A 22,344-nucleotide genomic window follows, 5' to 3' on the forward strand; every position below is an offset into this window, starting at 1 on the left:
CTGTTGACCCCTCCCCACTACCTCCTCAGTTAAATTGTAAGTCAAGGTTTGTTCTGCTTCACTTCTGGAGTCTTCTCACCACCCACCCCACCTGGGCGCATACCCCTAATTCATCAGATGCAAATCCTTGGCTTGCTCTTGATTAGTTATGTATGAGTTCAGGAAATTCTTAACCTTTTATTAACTTATTCTTGTTTTGGCTTACTAAGAAAATAGAGATTTGATAATGACAGTGCTGGAAAGCACCACGGACTAATGTATTGTGCAACATCTCCCATATTCAGGTTTGTGCTGACTTCCACCAGTGTGACAAAATTCCCAAGGAAATCAGCCTAAGAGAAGGAAGATTTATTTTGGCTCCTGGTTCTAGAGATTGATGGTCATCTGGCTCCATTCTCTTGGAGGATCTATAGTGAGGATCTATCATCATGGCAGAAGGGGGTGTGGAGAAAAACTGCTCATCACCTAGCAACCAGAAAGAGGAAAAATAGAGCAAGAAGAAAAGCAAGAGCAAGAGAGCCAGAGAGCAGAGTAAAAGAAAAAGAGGTAACAGAAGAGGCTGGGGATAAGATGTACCTTTCAAAGGCATGGCCCCACTGGGCAAGTGGTCATTACTTCACAGCGCCAAAGGCAAATTCCTCTAGTCTAAGTGTTGCCCACGTGGGAATCAGTCAGCTTCCTCTCCACCTTTGTTTGCTTCAGAGAAATCTGCTCTGAGAAAGAGTTTCTAAGAATTATATTATTCCCAGAATTAGTCACCAGTCTTCCTGTGAGCTTAGCGGGAAGGACTTACTTCTTTCAACTGAGCCCCCTCTGAATAGGTAGGAGTGAATCAAGGGATTAGCAGTGATGCAATTAGAGTTTTATGATCCACTCACCTGTCACTGCCCCACCTCCGAACACTGCCATATCAAGGACCAAGCTCCTAATACGTGAGCCTTTAAGGCAACATTTGATATCCAAACCATAGCAAGATCGCTTACATTGAATGAAAAGATAGCAGAACACTGCAAAAGCCCCCACTAAAGTGGGTCTTGGGATGCCTCCCTAATGATCTCTGCAGCATTGCTCCTTCCTGAGTGGATGAGGATTCACTGCGTCCCTCCTTAGCACAGTTAGGGCATTTCCTCTTCACTTTGTTCTTGTTTTCATACTAATTCTTCATATTCATATTCTTTTATCTTTCCAAAATACTTCACAGAGTAGTGAAAGTTCATGTTTTCTGAAGTTTTTCATAGTATCTGAATAGCAATAATAATAATCATAATAATGTTTATTTACTAGAATTTCCCCTAAGAATTTGAAATTAGCTGTGACATCTATATTAATACTTTTAACTTTTCTAGGAGGTGTGGCCAAATATATTTTACTTTTTATTAAAGTAGCTGGAGAATAATGTTAGTTTGTCATCTTTTGTCTTTTTTGTTAATTGAATTCATATTGAGAATTGTTGAATTTTTGATGATTATTCATCTCATGAATGGAATTGAATTTGAAGACACAGCGGTACCATCCACATATGTGGCCTTGTCTGCTGCAGGAATTAAAACTATGAGGGGGCTGGGGATTTAGCTCAGCGGCATAAGCACCTGCCTTGAAAGCAGGCAGTCGTGGGTTTGATCCCTGGTACCAATAAAAACGAAAAAAAGCCAAAAAAAATCCAAAAAAAACTATGAGAATTCTTTCTACAATCTATGTTTGAGGCATCTTTTTTTTTTTTTAAGGCACCTTCAACTGCCAGTCTTATATTGATGCTTCCAGAAGTTCTAGATGCTCTGTGGATCTCTAGTACTGTGAGCTATTTATGGATGCCAGAAATGCACAAGTTTCCATATCTGGTGAGTAACTTAGTTTGAACCAAATACATCAGTGTCTGAAGGGCTTCGAAGAGTCTTCTTATATGAATGTACAGTATTAATCTGCACAGGATGTGAATAGGCATAGAATGCTGTTCCTTAAACCTACTTGGCCACAGAAACTATTATTAGTAAAGCCTCTCAGGAGATTAGGGTTCCAGTGAACAAACTTAGGGAAAAGCTGCCCTAGTTTTAATTAGATTAATAATGTTCTTTTCTTTGTTCCAACAATGTCACATTTTTCTGCTTTTCTTCAGTTGTCTTTGATTTGTGTCTGCTCCTTCATGTTTGTTTAGTTCTTGCTAGGTAAATGTGAACAGTAAAACACAGTGATTAGTTGACCAAAGAGAAGAATGAATAATCATACCAGTGCGTGGTGATGAATGTTTGCAATATATTGAATTTACCCTTGCTGCTTTTTTGTTTTTAACTGATGAAGTGAATGGTACAAGCAATGTCTCTATTCTTCTCTAAGACTTTCTCCCTTATAATATAAGAAGCTTAGTAAAGTATTGACTATAAAGAACATCTTTTGGGAAAATGTAGGAAAGTTTTCATTGTAGAAACATATATCAACATGTATTTACCTGTAGTTATTTGACTTTTATGGTTTATCTGTTTCTCATTTGTGTAAACTCTGGTATGGATAATTTAGTCCTGGCCAAAAGATAGACTGTTTATATAGATACACAATTTCTGATATATAGTATAGCACATGGTTAATTAAGTAATGTTAATAAAGATTTCTATCCCTCTTCCATTTTGGGGTTCTTATTTTATTATAATTCAGATAAAGCCTTTATGAAATAGAATTATCTCATCTCATATCTTGCAAAAAATTTTTAAAACATAGTTCTATGTTGATTACTATCTATATGAATTAAATCAGGAGGTCAGATTTAATGCCCAAAAGTTTTTTGCTTTCATTGGTATTTGCAGGTTTCTCTTTCTAATGAAAGGAATATGACTTTTTAAAAGTCTGCCTGTCTTAATTTCTTTATTCTAGTAAGAGCAAATGTAGACTACTTGTTTTCTTCATTTATAAAGTGATATTACTTCTATGACAGATATATGACCTTATTGGCAATATGTAAATAAGGTACATCTGTTCTATGATTGCTTTTATCTTGTTATATAGGATTTAATTTTAAGATTTTTTCCATTTATGGTATTTATTTGTTATTAGCAATTTTAAGGAGATAATAAAATAAAATAATTTAAAATCAGGCTGGCTCATTTTTAAGGGGAGTTAAATAAAAACATATAGAGTTTACCTTTTATGGAATGTACATTTCACATTACATTGTACTAATATATACCAGGGACAGAGATATGTTTACTAGAAATGCCTTTAGAGTATGTGTGTGTGTGTTTCTCCCTTAGAGATTTCAATTTATTTCATAAGGGTTCTATAGTGAGGCCATAGCATTTAAATTCTTAAGTCTCCTTGGATTCTCTAATTATATACCTAGCTGAGGAGCACTGCTTTGGATATTATGTTTGGAAATGGTTTCTTGGGTGAGAAAGGTGCCTCATTTTGTGGCAGATAGGACAAAGGCACAGAGAAATGGAAAGATTTTTTGTGATAAGACCTTGAGGGTGCCAGCAACAGACCCCAGGATTGTTTCCTTTTAGATGCTCTCTTTTTCAACACAAGTAAATGATTGATGGAGTGTGTACCCTAGGGCCCTGTCACGGTTAGCAGAATTGCAGAAAATATAATTCACACTTCATCAACAAGTTATGGCTCTTCTAGGAAAAACAGGTCCTAGCTGATCAGAGGAGAGAATGTGTAGATGCACATTCTCCAGGCAATCCAGGGATCCAGGCAATCCAATGAGAATCCTTACTTTTTCTAGATGAATATAATTTTAGACTTACTTTATTTCTTCCTTTCTAAATAGAATGTTTGGACCTGAATGCTTAAAAACAACTTGTCCACATTTCCCCCTTGTGTCTACTCTTGTTCCCCAAAGATGAGATTCTGATTTTCTTAGGCACTTTAACTTCTGTTATAGTAACTACACTTCTCTAACACTGAACATTCATTAAAAGACAAAAGATTTAGGAATCATAAAAGACTAGGTTGGGTTCTAACATTGGCTTCTCCACACCAAATTAATTTCAAAGTATGCCATATCTGCCTTACTATGCTGCTGAGAAAGTTAAGGAGAACACAATATTAAGTTTGAAATGTGTAAGGAGTAAATACATAGGTATCATGAAAGATGATATGCTACTAATTGTATTTGGAGATAAACATATGTTCAATACAGACTACTAATCTCTGTTCATCAAAAAGAATGGCTTTTGCTTTCACTGTTTATTTTTTCATGCCTGTATTTGTAATCTGAGCAACTACTTTGATGGTAGCAATATACAATATATTAACTGTTGTTAATATCCTATGTGTTTGAAATTCTGTATCATTTTTATTCTTTTTTTGTTTTAAAATAAAAATGATAGATAAAAATCCCAAACATAAAAAAATTTCCCCCTGGTTTCTTCCTTCTACCACTTTATATTTTCACTCTGGTGGAAGGGAATATTTAAGAAAGGCAATACATTTCAGACATTAGAGTTTGGATCAGTTCTTTATCTTCTTTGACTGAAGAATAGGATGTAAAAGTTAACACAGGTCTCTATGGTGTGGTTCTTGTTTTCAGGGTAGTTACAGAGTTGTAGCCATGACAAATGAACTCATAGTGGCATATCTAGAGGTGCCACGAAGGTATCCTTTCTCATAGTTAAGCATAGCTTTATCAGCAATGCCAAGCTATAGATTTTTCCTAGACTTTCCATATCTTGTCATGCTGAGCCCTGTGCTCTTAACCACATGTGGTTAAGAAAAACATGCTTCATTGGGGTTTGAGCATAACATCCCTTCTTTCATTTCCACAAATGGGAAGCATATGCTTCCATTCTCTGGGTAATATTCAGGTCTTAATAGCATTGCCATGCATTTGGCCAATTAATTGATACTGACAGTAGTACTAATAATGGTAATAATCACAGTAAACTTTTTTGAGTGTTTGCCATGTGTCACCCATTAAAGATTACTTTATGTAATCTTTATGCAGGTTACTTTATGTTATCTTGCAAATTCCTGTTTAAAAGGTAATGAGCACTCTTTGGTTCTGGTCACCTAGATTTTCTCTCTCTTCTTATTAACAATAATCCTTAGATTTTCATTGGCTTCCCATGCATATCTTCTGAATTTTGGGGAAATTGTTTCTATCCTCATGTATAGAATAGACTCTGCTGGATTGAAACCAGTCAGCAAATCCCATTCTCCTAGAGATGATGATTAGGTCAGAGATGGTCATATTACCCTGTTTGAACCAATTAACTTGCAGAAGAGATTTGCTCTGAAATTCTGAGTCCTCTGTGGAAATACCTGGAGAGACAGATTCTTCATGATAAATAAATATGACTGTAGAAGCATGGGAACTGCTTAGGAGAATCAGTCTCAGGGAAAATTAAAACAAAGTAACAACAAAGGAGCTGGTAAAGAAAAAGAGAAAAAACTGGATACTTGCTGATTTCACTGAGCAGCTAGATGAAGCCTGAAATCATAAACTACTTTTAGATTTGTCAGTCAATAGCTTCCCTTCATCATTTAAGTTGATTTGGATTTTTTGATTCTGGCAACCAAAAGATACCTAATACGTCCTAAGTTTACAATTACAATCTTCATTTTACAGGTAAAGAAATGTCTGAAAGAGTTCCAGTACTTTCCCAATTTAATTGAAATAGTAAATGGGTTACTAGCGAGTTGAACCCGGGTGACATGGTTATATGCCTGGTGCCCTCACAAGAAGATAGTATTATTGTTAGAGTTCTAGAAAACAACATCTTATTTCTGTTTAATATTCCTTATGGAATGTGAATTTAAGTTGGGAAGAATATACAAGAAATTAATTTGCAATTTTGGGCTATATTCATTTTGTTGGCTATAACTTTCTGTGTTTGGACCCTGGAGTGGCTATAGGAGCCAAAACTTTATTGGAGAATTTTATTGCTATAAATCATCTTGTTATAAGGTTATCACATATGATTTTTAGAATTAAACTTTTAGAATAATATTGGATTGAAAGTGCATTACCAAATCTGATAATGTTTATAAAGTACTTGGGAAAGCCATAAAATATATATATTCTTAAGTTTTAGAACAGTTGACTTGAGGTAAGATCCCAAGGTAATTACAATGTACAATTGGATTTGATGGCCTTTGATCTAAGTTTGTGATCACATATGTAAAAGAAAACTGCATGAAGTTATTCAAAGACCTACTGACCAAAGATCAAGTGACTGATCAAGGACAAGATGCCAAAGAAGATAGACAATTTCTATTCCATAAGAAAGAGAATTTATAAACCAAAGTACCAGTTTGAAAGGAATCCACTTCAAATGCAGTAGTAAGAGTGTGCTTTTATTTTTGTCACTTAGATTAAGGGGGAAAAAATTCAAGAAATAGTACTCAATAATTTGACAATGTTTTAGCAGTGAATAAAAGATTTATCTTACAAACATCTATAAGCAAATGTTCATATGAAATTTCACCACATTTTGACATGAACTTTTCCTAAAAATCTGACAACTTACTAGAGTCATTGACTAATCCAAGACAAGTTTGTTTGAATTTTAGTGAATATGCTAAAAGTTTGTTAAAATAGCATATTGTGCCTTAATTGTACATCTTCTGAACAGCAGCAAGGGCCTGTGAATTTGCATTTGGCCTCATTTCTTTAATGGTTATTGTGATATAATCACTAGGTAATATAGATTTTGAAAAAACTTCCTTAGGAAATATTTCAAAACTAGAGACTTGTGGCAAAATTATTCTGCCCAAAGCCAAAGATCTAAAGATGCAACAAACAGCATCAGTTATTTAGATAACTCTGCCTTAGAGTGGTCTTTTCCATAGTGCTCTAAATTTTGTATCATTTTAGTAATAGCAATTAAGTGATTGCTTAAAACAATTGTTTAATAAATGTTCTTTTTTCAAGTGGATAATAATAGGGTTGTTAAGAATAAGACACATCTTCTGTGACTTAATAAGCCAATATATGGGTATCTTAGTGCTCAGAACATGGCACTTTCTGATTTGAATACCTTGAAGCAGTTTATCTTGATCGGAAAAAAAAATTAGTGCCTTGAAGAAAGAAATTTTAAAATGTTAACCTTAAAAGCCTTCTCAGGTTGACAGTAAAGTTGAGGTCTTTGCCTAACTATCGGTGTACCAAAAAACAAATAACAATAACACAACCCAATAACAACGAACTCTCATTTTCTCCTGATCAAGTGAACGGGAGCGATGTCCTTAGCAGCAATGGTGTTTAGTCTTTTTGGCTGACAATAGATTTCTCATAAAACTGCACAAATTTGCCATAATGTTAGTTATCCCATCAGTGAGAATGAGCATAAGTAATAATACTGATGTAAATAATCATCCTGTAAACTCTTTATTGCTAGGGAGTTCAGCATGAGGTCATGTGTTTCAAACATCTGCTTGAATAACTGAATTGTGAATTTTCAAGGTCTTGTGAAGAAGGATGAGAGTTGCCTGCAATCTTAGGATTTCTGCCCCTGTGAAAACACCCCAAGAAATCAGTCAATAGGAAACTGACTCACCAGTGCCAATGATGATTAGAAGATGGTTTTCTTCTGCTTAAGAAAGAGAGTTTTCCTCATTATTGGGGTATTTGGTGAGCTTTGGTAAATTGTAAAATAACCATACATGGGGCGGGGATATAGATCAGTGGCATAAGTGCCTGCCTGGCAAGCACGAGGTCCTGAGATTGATTCCTGGAATAAAATAAAATAAAATAACCATACATTGCCCCCAACCTTGTATATGTAATGTTTTATAATATAACTTTGCTACCTCCTGTTCATAAGTAGACTCTATCTTCTCATTCCTTGAATTAGGCCTACTCTGTGTGACTTTTTTTGGTCAATGGTACATTAATGTTATGGCTTGTATTTAGATGTCCTTCCAAGCCTCATATGTTCATAGCTAGATCTTTTTCAGAGGTATCTGTAACCTGAGTGTGTGATGCTGAGATTAAGGGTGTGTGATTACTAAAGTAATCCACTGCTTGGTTTGGCACAGTTCTGAGAGTGGATAATTAGAAGGCCCACCTTGGCTGTGAGTGCCACATTCCCTAAGGGCATGCAACCTGTCTGTAAGAAATAGAAAGAGGGCTGCTGTTATTACTTGCTGCTTGCTGCCTGCTATGAGCTGTTTCTTCTCTGTGATGTCCCTTGTTATGGTTTGTGTCTCCCCTCTTCCTCCCCTTCCCTCCCACCTTGTAGTCATGGAAGAAGCAGGACTTTTAGAGATGGCTGAATCAGAGTGTGTGTTGCTGGCATTAAGGGAGTGCAATCCTTGATTGGTTTGGTACCTAATCCTGGTTTCCTAATCTTGGAAACCTAAATAAAATAAAAGGGGCAGGATGATACAGTTAAAGGTCAGCTGTTGATTTTGCTATCTTCTGCCCGCCATGAACTGTTCTCCTCTGCAGAGCCACCCTGCTTTTGCAGCCAGCAGATTATGGACTGAAACCACTGCAAGCTGTGAGCTAAATAAACATTTCCTCCTTTAACTTTGAGTATTGGGTATTTTGTCGCAGCAATGAGAAAAATACGTAAAACACTTGAATTAGGCCTTCTTTGCATGACTTGTTTTCATCAATGGGACGTTAGTAACTGTGATATAAGGGAAGATTCAAAAAGAGCTAGTGTGTTGGGTCTTGCTCTTTCTTGCTACCCTTTGGAAATTTGTGACTCTTTGGAAATTTGTGACTACTACCATCTACCACGTGAAGAAGCATGGGCCAGCCTAGCACAAGATGAGAGACCCTATCATGGGCAGCCAACAAGCATTTCTCACCTCCAAGTAACAGAGTGATAACAGAGTGATGTGATTCTAGTTCATCTAGCTGCCAATCAGTACGCAGACTTGTGAACCATACTAAATTGGTTCTCATTTTAATTTTCTACTTTCAGAGTAGAACTTTATACAGTGAACATTAACTAATATAGTGTCTCTTTAAAAGCACCTGGTATTTCCATTTATTAGGTTTGTCAGTTTTTCCCTTAGGTAAAACTACTTATAGGCAAAAAGGCTCTTTCTTACTACAGAAGACACATCTTACAGAAGTCATTGGATTCTTTTGGCCTAACCTGCCTGCTGGATTCTGACTCATCTGCTTTGTCTGAGCTGCTGCAATACCAGAGTTACTACATACCCATGTGGTCCAGTTGCCCAGGGCAGAAGGCTGTTGGCTCAGATTCTTTATTTTCTCTCATTAATTCTGGACTTGGATGTGGCTGCTGAAGGGGCCAGACAATGTGGTCCAGAGTGTAGGGGCTGTAACTCCCTGTGGAGCAAACCTTGAACAATGGAGATGGCGTGAGCTGATAGAGTCCCTTTTTTTCCTCTTTTCTTTCTGATGGGCTTCCTGAGACTGGTTTCTCTGCAAAGCATACCTGGATATGCCCCATCTGCCAGGCAGCCAGCAGCCTTGTCAAGGCTTCTCTGGGAACTATGGCCCATGTGGCAAGGTACTACCTACCAATAGGATTTCTTCCATATTTCCCTGCCTTGCTTCCTTTTCTCTTGGCTGGGCCTTCCAAATAAAGAATCAATACTTAATTTCAGGCCATAGTTTTTAGGGAACTCAGACTGAGATCCTCATTTTGTATGCATGGTATGTCAAACATTGTGTTAGGCTTTCAGCAAGTTGTTGAGTCATTTGAAGGATTTTTATCAGAAATATTGTAAAATGTAATGCAGAGAATTAGACTTATAGAGATCAAACTTGGCTCCACCATCGTGGGAGAAAGTTTTTGTTATGATGTTGCCTTATAAAGACCATACATACTAATTATCAATGAACTTATTTGCTTCTCTGGGAGTATCACACATGGCTCAAAATTTAAACAATTTAAAAGTTAAAATGGAAGCCTCTCCTCCACACCCCCTTATTATGATTTGTGTTTGAATGTCACCCCCAAACCCCGGGCAGTCATGAAGGTGGACTTCTAGAGTTTGTGAATGACTCATGGACCAATGCTGGGATTACGGATGTGATCTGCATACAATATAAGGAATAGAGTCTTCTCTCCATGCTCCTCCCCTTTTACTCTTGTTGCTGGTGCTGTTTTCTACTGCCATGAACTGTTGCCCTCTGCTGTGTGCCACTTTGCCCTGGAGCCAGCTGATTATGGACTGAAGCCTCCACAAACGGTAAGATAAACAAAATCGTTCCTTCCTTAACTTTAGGTGTCAGGTATTTTGTCTCACCAATGAGAGAATAGTAATGGAGACACCTTTGCAGATGCGGGTCTGTTTCATTTTTCAGAAAACAACCCTTCTACAAGTTTTCTCTCATATTCTTAACTGATGCCTTTTACCTATACATATATCAGATACATGTCCTTTATTATAAAATAGTTTTATACTTACTTATATGCTGTTCCACTCCTTGTTTTTCTCACTTAACTACGTGTCCTAGGGATCATTCCAAATCACTTCAAAGAGAATTTCCCTCGTCTTTTTAATGGCTGAACAGTTTTCCACTATATGGTAATAGCAGAGTTTATCTGAAGAATTACCTAATAATAGACATTCTGCTTGTTTTTGGTTTTGACATTCTCAGAATGCTGTAATATGTTATATTTACATCTCTGAGCACATTTCTGATTTTATATGTTGGATAAATTCTTAGAAGTGGTTTTGCTGAGTTAAGGGAAAGTATACAGCTTTTATGTTTTAATATTTTGCAATTAACAAATTGACTTTTTTTTTTCTTAACATGTTAAAGTTCCTGGCTGAAAATGCCATCGGTATCTTGTCTTTTTTACTTTATTCTCTATGTAAGGAGGTAGAGGTTTATCAGCCTGTGGAAGAGATGTGAGCTGACTCATCAAACACAAGAGCTGGGGTAGGGGCTCAGAAGGAAGCAGGGAAAAACTGATGTGGAGCAAGGAGACAGTTGGAAGTGTGCCAAAAGCAACACCCTTTCATCATTTTGGGGAAGCAAATTCTAGGAGGCATCGTGAGCATTGCAATGATCAAAAAGGCAGAGGAGAAGAACAAAATCTGCCGTAGGAAAAGCCAGTCCCAGGCAGTGAAGGGACTAATTAGGAGAGTAAAGAGACAAAGGCTTGCTTCTTACATATGGAGTGGGTCTTTAATTACTTTAAATAGGTTAAAGATTCATTACAAATTATGATTTTTTTCCCCTGGACATCTTCTGCTAACAATAAACGCTTTTTTCTTCCCCTCCAAGTTGGACACAATGGGAACAGCTTCAGTGGCTCCTGTAATATCTCTGTAGACCTCAGGGAACTTCCTTCCTCTAATTGTGGCATTGCTAAGGCATCCCTTTTCCATCGTTTGGGTTAGGGCACACATATATGGCATGGGCATCTCTATCTCTGCCTCCATGACATTGACATATAATCTAGGGAAAAGGAAGCATATGGTGGAGCAATTGTGGGTCATACTTAAAGCTATCTCTCTAAACGCACACTAGAATCACCACCATTTGAATTTCCTACCTAGAGCAAGTATCTTCATACACATTCATATCTTCATATCTTCATACACATACCCCAGTAACACTGAGCTCAAAGAGCCTATTACAAATTAGTGTCTGCCATGTTCCGAAAGGAAAAAAAGTTCTTTGATATATTTATAGAGTTTGGTTATAAGAGTCATATCATAAGCCTGAAATTTTTCCATACCAGAAATGATTATTTTGCAAATATTGGCCTCCAAAGTTTAAATCATAGTAAAGAAAATCAAATGGTTTAGAGTGTTTTAATCCATCCAAGTAAAGGAACTACAAAAATTTTTTGATTTGTTCACTTATTGTCCAAGGGAATGATCACATTTTTTATTCAGAGTGACTTTTTTTTTCAAATAAACTCTTAATGGAATGCCAGTTGTATATAGAACAAATGAAACTTGGAGTTATGTATGTTTACATTTCTCTTCTCTGCTTGTTGTCTTCTTTCCTTTCCAAGTCTGGGTACTATGGAACCAGGCCTGCACAAAGCTGGCAGGGGCTGGGCATCTCTGCCTAACACCGGAAAAGTGTTCAACCAAAACATGTGAAACCACACAGTGCCCTGTGCCTTAGAAATATGAAGATAGGATGTTTTAGCTGCAGATGTTTAGAACTAATGTCTTAAAAATTAATCCAAATGAAACTAGTATCTTTTAAATATTCCTTGGCAAGACTTAAATAGTTTGTTAGGCTTTGGGAATGTTGGGCTAATATAAGGGCTTGATCCACTTCTAAACAGCTGTATCTTTCAGAGATTTCAAGGTAACAGGAACAAAATAAGATCACATGATATATAGGGAAGAAATATGAAGGATCTTTAATATATGTTCAACAATTATTAGGGTTGTTTGGTCAAGACAGGACAGCCTGACCTGACCTCCCAAAGCTGGGAGCTAAACTGAAGGTGCCACTTACCACACAAAAGAGTGTATATCTGTGTTTGTGTGTGTGTGTGTGCCACATTCCTTAAGGTAGAGTTGTGAGTAGCCAGATTAAAAACTACCCTAAAGATTTTGCTTGCCTTACCAAGTGTTTTAAAAATAATTTTAAATTTGTTGCCAATCTTTGGAAAATCAAGAGATTTCACATATAAATCTGGATTTTCAGTTTTTCTTGAAAAAGCTGAGGACTTGACAATATCAGAGGTCTATTTTCTTCTTAACCATTGATCCTCAAAGAGTGATCTCTACATGAGCAGTATCAACATCATAAGGGGAACTCGGAATCTCAGACAGAGCTCAACAGTCTAGGTTTTAACAAGTTTTCTAGGTGGTTCTGATGCCTGAGTACATCAGGGAACCATTTCTGAGACTATGATCAAGTTGAGCTCGAGAGTGTGCATGCTTTCCATGCAGGCTCATTCATCTGGCCTTTATGAGCATCTCAGGTTTCTCTGTCTCAGTTTTCTGTTTCTGTCTCTGTCTTTCTATCTGTCTCGCTATATAATATATATTCTACATATATCAATAGGATCAAATGGTATGCAAGCATGAGATTTTTGTATCTCCAAATATGAATCAGAGGTCCCAAAGACTAGAGGTCACTCAGAGATCTTTAGGACCCTTAGATCATCCCATAGGCATATCAGATCTGACTTCCTATCTTCTATTAGCTGTTGCCCATGTGGTAGTATGAGAAAACTCAATAAGTACAAACAGATAAGGGCATATTAATGTCTTGGGAGGAAGACAGCCCTGGTTGGAGTCCCTAATGCATACAAACAAAATGGTTAGATAAAGCTTTATTTAATTATATCGCAGGCGGGAAGAGAGTCACAAGTAATCTTGGTGTATTTAAGTGTATGTTTTTAATGAACTTTTCAAAATGTCTGTATATTTTCTGCCAGTTTGTCAGATAGGCATCAATTACCCAGTGTCACCCTAAGTATAAACAAGCCACCATTTATTTCATTATCAGGGAATATTGACAGAAGCACACTGTGCATGCTTCAAAGTAATTGCCAGCTATGAGCCCCACACGGAGGTACTTTCAAATCAGCCTTATATTTTACTTGTCCAACTGCTGCTCTTATTAGATGCAGAGGTCTATGCTTCTTAGCTCAGTCTAAATGTTTTTTTCAGCCCTTATAGGCCCTAGAGATAATGTTTAGCTTCCTGAAATAATTATGAAATAATATTAATTAGTGCTCATTGAATATTCATGTCTTCTGTATTTCTCAGCCCCAGGGTAGATAAGTAGGGTCATATAGCTAATTCTTGACAATGGGATATAAATAGAATGCTGTGTCACATCTGGTCAGAGGCAGTTTAGAGAGGCAGTATGTTCTCCCTGCTTTCACCTTTCCCGCCTTAACAATTTTGGATAACACGTATTTGAGATGATGGAATTGCAGAGTGAAAGCCACTTGGGCCCTTGATTTGCACCTGTGAGAATTCCAGACAGTGAGAATATCTGACCCACTTTAGGCTCTGATGTGCACGAGAATCAAGGCTTTGACAGGCTGTCCTGTCATACTCTGAGAAGCTGGCTTGGCTGAAGAACATGCAGGGACTTCAGTGGAAGCTCATATAAAAGAAGGAGCCACTTCAAACCTGCACATCTTGTAGAACTGACCCTTGAAGGGAATAACCAGGAGTGCAAGATATGTCTAGATTGGGGTCAGTGTCCAAGAACATTAATTATAATGGGCAGGATCCAAAGGTGATATTCTCTGGCCAGTAATGATGCTTAAGATGATATGGAAGAACTCATTGTGGTTTAGGATAATTTCTGATTTAGAGCAGGATCCCAGTTAGCTGCTGGCAGGGTAGAGACTGGGCCAATTCCATGGAGAAGACCGAGAAGGAGGACTGGCAGAGCTCATGACCCAGATGAAAAAAGTTGAAGGGTAAAGAGAAAGAAGAAAATAGTCAAACAGGCAAGAAGCTCCTAAATTTAGAGTTGAAATCATTAGATAGATGAAGCTTCCATTACTTGAGATACAAGGTATAGAATGAGGAATGCAGAATTGTTTGTATTACATTTTGCACATATATGGGATATTTAAAGATTAGTGTCATGTCAAAGGGTAGCTTGGAATAGCTTACAACCTCTCCATAATTTTAATTAGCCTTGGAACTGGCTACTTGAATTATATACACAGTTGTCTTGTCTGTTCACACATTTAAGGTCACCCTCCCTGGAAGGGAAGAAAAACATAAAGTACTACTTCTAAACCTCTCCCAAATCAACATTCTAGGACTTCTAGTGTGAAGTAGAGATGTGTGTTATGCAATTATGCATCCAAAGATCAGGAGCAACACTAGAGAAGGGAATAAAAGCTTTGAAATTGTTAGTTAGCCTAATGATGGCAAGGCAGTTACTGGGTGAGAGATGAATTGCTCAAGAAAAGTGTATCAGGGGAGAAGAGGAGCTAATATAGAAATTTAAAGAGAACCATATTGAGAAAGAAGAGTTATCAAGGTGATTAAAGGAGAGGAAGAAAGAACTTCTATATACAGGAGTTGAGAGGAAGGTTGCTAAACGGATGAAGAACTGGCTGGTATGGGGTAGTGGTGGTTGCTGATGGGGGTTCTCTCCTGTCTCTGCCTCTCCCTGGATGACAGGGCAGCTGAGTTACAACCTAGAAGAGCCATTTGCCTTGAATGTTTACCAAACAGGTTCAGTTGCCTTCTGCCTGCTCTGGGCTACCATCTCTATTGTTTAGGCAGGCAGGAGGCAACCCGTAGGCTTCAGGGAGTTAACCTAATAATGGCGTGACAGGAGCACCCTGTCTTTTGTAAAGCCTACTAAGAGATTTGGATGGGAAAGCAACCACTTGCCACCGAAACAACAGTTACTGTCGGCCTCCACTCAGGATCATCTTCAAGCTGCCTGCTAGTTTGGTTGATATGCCTTTTATTTAGCATTCTGTTAATTTGCTAAACACTGTTTTGGTCTACGTGACTGCAGAATATAAAATGCAGTAGGTGGTTTATAGGAGTCAAGTTGCAGGAGAATGTTCAGTACTCTGAGCGGCATACACAACAATACCTACCCTCTGAAGGGCTGCATTTTCCCTCGGGCTAATGTGGAGCAGGCTAAGCCAGGTTTCCCATCCTCTTTATGGCTCTCTCTGACCTGCTCCTCCCCTCAGCGCTGTGTGGTGGGTGTACAACTGTTGCAAGTAGGTGGCACAGCTGTTTGCTTTGACTGCCTCTGTACCTCAGGGATCCCAGCCTCACAGTTAACATTTCAGGATGAAAATGGCATTTATGCTTTAATAAACTCACCCTATTTCTTTGTTAGAGGGAAAGGAGGGGGGTCCCACCCACCACGCTGCCAGCTACATGTCTCAGCTTAGAGCACACCACAGTGGCTAATGTTTTCCAAATTCTCTCTTGCATTGGAAATGGAAACCATTAGAAAAATATTGGGATGATGTGAAGATTTCCCAAACACCTGCCTCCCACCTCTTATGCACATTTGCCCGGTATTTGCAATGCATGTGGCACTTTTTTTTTCCAGTTTTGTGCATTTTCATTTACAAGTGCATGTATATTTTATAAGTGTATATGTACATACTTCTTAGTGATTTACTTGTAAATTTCCTGAATGGGGAAGCCACACAAAGGTCACCAAGCTGTGGATGGAATTAAATAGCATTTCCTAATAGGGAGCAATAAAGCAGGCATCGAAACTCTATAGGCAAGGGGAAAAATGCATTTTCAACTGGAAAGTTATTGAGTGTTTATAATCAAGGAGCTGATTCTGTAGAGGAGGGGAGCCCGCCCTCTTTTTCCCTGTCAAATAAATCATTGCAGGCTCTCAAAGTTGTCGTTCTGAAGAGCTAAATCTTTCAGCTTTAGCTCCTTTTTTGTCCTGGTAAAACAACACAGTCACATATCCTTGCTGGGACACCTGTTTATCCCTCCTCCTTGCCTGGTAGTATCTAGCAGCATATATTTCATGGGCTACCATAGATGGCACATTTTGCTGATTTGACTTGAAGTATCTATAACTATGATAGACTTCTTTGCCTGACACAGAAATCACCTGCCTTTCAATCCTCCATCTAGAGGATTTCTGTGCCTCAAAGGAAAGACCAACATCAACTTCTTGTTATTGTCTTTATTAACTAGCCTGCTAATGTAACACCATGAAGCAACAAATAACTCAGTCTAAGATAATGGAATCCATAGTGCTGAGATCATTTAGAATTAGAAGGCTCCTTAGACTATATCCCATGCCAATTTAGAATGATGATAAACAAGATAGCCTACAGTCATCCTAATGATTACTATATTCTATTTTGATTTAATACTTTTGCCTTTAGATTTTGAGATTCTAAGATGTTATGAAACAATGATCAATAATTTGAGGAGTAGAGGATTTATATTTTTCCTCAAAGCTTGTGATTTACCATGTAAACAAACAGGAAACATTCATTTATTTAAATGTTTATTTAATACCTACTATGTTGTAGGTGCTATTCTAAGTGCTGAAGGTATTAGAGTTAACAGAGTGATAATAGCTGTGGTTTACAGAGCTTATGTTTTCATAGGGGCATCAGAGAGTTAAATGAGTAATTCAACAAAAGATAATCTAATCAAAATAAGGCAGAGTTATATGCTATTGACTGAAAATTTGAACACTTTGGGTTGAGTAGTAGAGAATATCTGCCTGAGTGGGTGTCATGTGGCCTGGGAAGTGAATGACACAAAAGAAATCTGGGGTGAGAAATGATTTGGGAAAAGTTTTCCAGGTAAAGTACCACTGCAAAGCCCAAGGCAGAGATGAACTTGGTAGGTCTGGGAAGAGAGACCTGGACTGAGATCAGACAGAGAGTGTAAGATGGCAAATAAATACATGGGGAGATGCTGTCACTGGCCATTCAAGAAATGCAAATTAAAACAGCACTGAGATTTCATCTCACCCTGGAAAGAATGGCTGCCTTCAAGAAAACAACTGATAACAAATTTTGGCAAGGGGCAGAGGAACACTTCTTGACTGTTGGTGGGAGTGCAGACTGGTGCAACCACTGTGGAAATCAATATAGAGATTCCTCAAAAAACTAGGAATGCAAGTTCCATTCAATCCAGCTTTTCCCCTACTGGGTATTTTCCCAGAAAAATTGAAAAGTTCATGTCACAGAGATATACGTGCACCCAAATTCACAGAAGCACAATTTGTAATAGCTAAATCTTGGAAACAACCAAAATGCCCATCCGCTGCAGAGTAGATGAAAAAAATGTGATATTTTATACAATAGGATACTACTCAGCTATAAAAAAAGGATGATTTTGAGGTCTTTATAGGTAAATGGAGACAACTTGAAAATATCTTCTTTAGTGAAATAAACAAGACTCACTCACATGAGTAAATATCACATTGTCTCTGTAGTGTAAAAAACAATAAAAACTTACAGAATAATGGCTTCCCTTTCACTTTCATCCACTGTGAAAGTGAAAGGGAAGGAAAGCGCTCTAAAGAGTGTAACGGTATGTATAGTGTGTAAGATAGATGACCATATTCCTGAATTTCTGTTGGAACACTGAACAGAAGGATTTGCACTGTCAATGTCTGAGTGTCTAGCCACTATTTATGCTTTGATTTTGTGATTTTGGCAACTATTTTTTAAGATGACAATGAGAAATGTAACAACTAGCAATTCTACGATAATTTTTTTTTTAATTCGGTATTGTTCTACCCTTCTTTTCTGTTTTCCTATTTTCTTTAATTTTCTTTTCTTTAAAAAAAAAAGAGGACAATATGCAATATAACAATCATTGTTAAATTTCTTTCATTCTGTTTTGAAGACCTATATTGTTGTTGTTTTGAATAAACAGCTGTTGTTGCTTATGCCTTTTGCTTTTTGGTTTTTTTTTCTGACTTTTCTCTTTTTTAAATAAAATTTAAAAATAAAGATGAGTCCAGATCACCTGGACACTTTTGGAGCAGGAAAATATTTGGAGTTTTATTTTAAGTGTACCAGGGATCCATGCACAAAGGCTAAGGGATTCAACAGGGGAACAATGTGGCTGAACTGTGCTTCTCTGGGAAATGTGAGGCTGTGGTTCATGAAGGTCAGCACCAGGGGGTCCGCAGGAGCTAAGTGTGGGCAGCGGTGCCTACTTAAAGGGAATCCAACAGTCTATGTACAGAGGCAGGTGAAGGCATGTCAGGCAGCCAAAATGAAAGAAGCGACATGACTAGAATTTTCCCTGGTCCTGAAACCTGGGCAAGGATAGTCATAAAGAACAGAAAACAATATTATCTATTTATCCATCATATCATTTCTTTTTTTTTTTTTTGGTGCTACCACCAATGCTTCCCTCCCTTACTACATGTAAAAGGGTCAGAAAGAGGAGGTCCTGGAGGACATTTACTCTAGAACTTTTGGAGATGAGATGGCAACAGTCTTGATGGTGATGAATGTGCTTTTCATTCATCCCCTTAGTTTGGGTTCCATCCAAAGCAGATGTAGAGGCAAAGATTTGGGTGCAGGTCATTTGTTACAGGGCAATCCTAGAAACCAGAGAGGGAATAGGGGAATTAGGGGAGAAAAGAAAGAGAAAATGATGTCTTCATGAAAAAGTTGACATTATAGGCAATGGAGGATCTCTGTGAGAGATAAGAACTGAAATTATGACTCCAAAGGTCAAAGTGTCAGACATCTACATTTCATTGTTTGAGGGTCTGTTCTGGGATAATAGCCAGGTGGATGACTATTCCAGCAGCCATAAAGGACTTCCAGGTAAAAAGATTCATGAAGATGGTGACATAGATGGGTTCTTCCTCCAATATCAGGGGTTGCTCAAGAAGAGGGACAGTAGCATGGAAAATTCTACCCATTTAGCGCACTCTCCCCAGTGACCCTAGGATGCTCACTCTGCTGTATGTTGTCATACTTCCTGAAGCAATTTTCATGGTAACACTGTGCCTTGTTGCTGAGTCTTTGCATTTGAGGGTCACTGAACCCTGGTGATTCCGCTACAATACTTACTTTCCCACTATCTTCACGTGTCTAAAGATGATCGCTTGTACAGGTTGGAACCCCTGCTGTGGAGGTGGCTTTCTTCTGGGACATCATCTTCCGGGTAGTGAATATCACAGTGTATTGTCCATCTTCCTTCAGGACATGGGGACTCCTTTTACTGTTGAGGAATGTGGCTGCTTCTGAGCACAATCAAAGCCCTGTTCAGGAACTGCCTCAGTCAGAGTGATCCTTCATTCAGTTACACTGTCTTTCAGGAGGAGCCTGTAAGTAGTTTTCAAAGGTGAAAAAAAAGTAGTCCTTTTGCTTCAATTAGGGACATGACTGAAAAGCTATCCGGTTCCAGAACTCCCTGGGGGATATGTGGAGACATCTGCAGCAACTCCATCAAAGCCCAACTTCTTTTTCTTCCCAATTCTGCTTCCAACACTTCCCCACAGGTGTTAATCTCAAAACAGAATGTCCCAATAAGCCCCCTCACCCAAATCTCAGTGTCAGAGTCTTTTTCCTGAGAAGCTTGATTTTAGGAGCCAATGAAGAGGCAACAAGATATGCATTCTTACATGTGCTTCATCTGCTTCCCACACACAACTGTCAGATTCTAAAAATGCCCCACTTATCTTTCTGAGAACTTGAAGGTCCTTCAGAGTGTGGGCTCTTGGGGAGACCTGAGAATGGTGACTTTGATGAAGAAGGCTCTGCATCATCCCTGTCATGCTGAAGAGCCCTCAGGTCCCCACAGAGTCATGGTTAAGCAGACGCAGCCCATGACTCCTAGAGCCGCCAACTGCAGAATTGCATTGTCTGTCAGGCGGTGAAATGTTTCTCTGAGATTTTTGTGACCATAGAAGGTTTGAAGAATCAGATATATATCAAAAAATGTAGACAAGGAAGGACAGCTTCTAAAGAGGGGAAAGAAATAAGAAGGCTTAATATCCTTGAGAATTGAGGATAGAGTTAGAGAATTAGACTTAATTATCCTTGGAAACTGAAAAATGTACTTGTTTATGTTTGCTCACAATTTGGTGCCTAGTATTCTTATGATATAATTCATTCCACAGTTTTAGAGTCTATTTTACATCCTGGTAGCACTTTGACTTTCTGTATATAGTACGTTATACCTAGACACTGTGCGTGTTTCTGCTGTAGAGACCCATACTCGTTTTCACATTTATGCTTATCTACACAGTGTAGCTGATGTTACACATAGAAAGGAGAGACAGCGAATAGCCTCACCCCCAGTGTGTTCTTTATTGCGGAGGTAGTTTGGGCGGGGGCAGCGAACAGAGTGCCAGGCTTCTGAGTCGACCTGCACAACTGGGTGAGCAAATGACAATATAAGTTTTCATTTCTCTTACTTTCTCCCAAGCTCAAGCCAGATACTGGACATTCAAAATCAAACAGTGGAAATTATACACTATTTAAATCTTTCAATTTTTTTTTATCTACAGAGCATTGATGCCTGATTAAAATATCAAATTATAATGTTAAAAAAGATTTTCTAAGTGTTCTAAAAATATAGTACTGTAGGTTGATAATAGCATAAGTTCAAAAGAACATCTATGCTAGCATATTCACCAAATTTTTGAGTGGTGAGATTGATATGAATTATAAGAGAGGATATTATATTAATTCACATTCAAGATATGAAGACCAGAAGCTGGTTTTTATATTAGAATACACTCATTCCAGATAATTTTTTTCCTGAGGCTTTACAACTTTGTGATCATTTCTGAATATAATGAATTTTGTCTATATCCAAATATTTAATTTGGTGAACAGAAGCTTTAGACATCAAGAATATTGTATCATATTAATGTGGATATTCTTTGTAGTGTTATATACAAAACTGAAATATTGGGATGATGTAAATGTTCATCAATTTTTTATGTAAAATATAATATATTTTATATAATGTATCGTCAGCTAAATAGTCTAAATATACACCTATTGATCTTGAGTACATGACCGTGTCGTATTATTGATTGCTAAAATCATATCACGTAGCATAAATAGTATAATTCCTTTATGTGATTCTATGTAGCTATAGGTAATAGCAAGTTTGTGACTACATAGAAATGTATACTAATATATGAGATTAATTCATCATGTTAATTATTACTAATTTCTGAATAATAGAATTGCAAGTAACATTTGTGCCACCCTCCCTTTCTTTCTTGGTCTCTCTCTGTCTCTGTTTCTCTGCCTGTATGTCTCTATCTCCCTATCTATCTATCTATCTATCTGTCTGTCTGTCTGTCTGCCCCTAGTGGATATTGCCTATTGCAGGAAACCCACTATGCTGCCAGCTCTTAGAGAAGAAATTGAAAATGCATGTGCAGGACTCTCAGTGACCAAGGTTACCCAAGCAGCAGTTCACCATACTAATAAATGTCTGGAAACTAATAGCCACCAACCTGAGCACCTCTTGTAATTCTGAAGTCCAAAGGTAACTTGTGTTAATCTCATGACATCTCAATAAATTTAGTATTAAAATGTTTATACTTTAAAATATTTTCCTGAAGTTAAGCATTGCAAGTGTAAATATTAGACTATCTGATTCTCTTCCTTGAAGCTCTTTCTTCATTTCTGTTTCTTGGCCTCCATGAGGAGAGCAAACCAATGTCAGTTTCCTTTTACCTCATCATCCTCTTGAGGTCAGAATGGTCCATCACTCAGTGCTTGGTTCTCTTCTATTTCCCTGGTGACATCTAACCTTATGGCACTAAATACTATTTATGTTAGATATAGATATTTATGCTTAGTATTTATTTCATATTGCCCTCTGTATTTCAGGTGTTTGAAAGCTAAAAAATATTTCCCAGACTCTTTTGCAGCTTAAGTTACACTGTAGTTTATGTCCCCTGAGAATTAAAAAGACAAAGGATGCCAAAGCCATTTTCCTGCTGCCGCTTGGCCTGACATACAAGTTCCAGAAGACGTAAATGTTAACAGGAGCATAGTGCCACAT

The 22,344-nt window shown here is 37.8% G+C and overlaps 1 long non-coding RNA gene across 2 annotated transcripts; it reads left to right on the plus strand.

The window, feature by feature from the left end:
• Positions 1 to 290: 290 nt before the first annotated feature.
• Positions 291 to 21,845, plus strand: LOC134477759 (uncharacterized). 2 transcript variants are annotated; one of them, XR_010049954.1, is made up of 4 exons: positions 291 to 546; positions 1,725 to 1,838; positions 19,515 to 19,639; positions 21,644 to 21,845. It is a non-coding gene; the product is annotated as an uncharacterized LOC134477759 (long non-coding RNA). The 2 variants fall into 2 exon arrangements; XR_010049955.1 differs by lacking the exons at positions 19,515 to 19,639; positions 21,644 to 21,845 and adding an exon at positions 7,397 to 7,745.
• Positions 21,846 to 22,344: the final 499 nt, after the last annotated feature.

The sequence above is a fragment of the Cavia porcellus genome, unplaced genomic scaffold, assembly GCF_034190915.1.
Source record: "Cavia porcellus strain 051 isolate PalLab524CR breed Dunkin Hartley unplaced genomic scaffold, mCavPor4.1 scaffold_10, whole genome shotgun sequence".
NCBI lineage: Eukaryota > Metazoa > Chordata > Mammalia > Rodentia > Caviidae > Cavia > Cavia porcellus.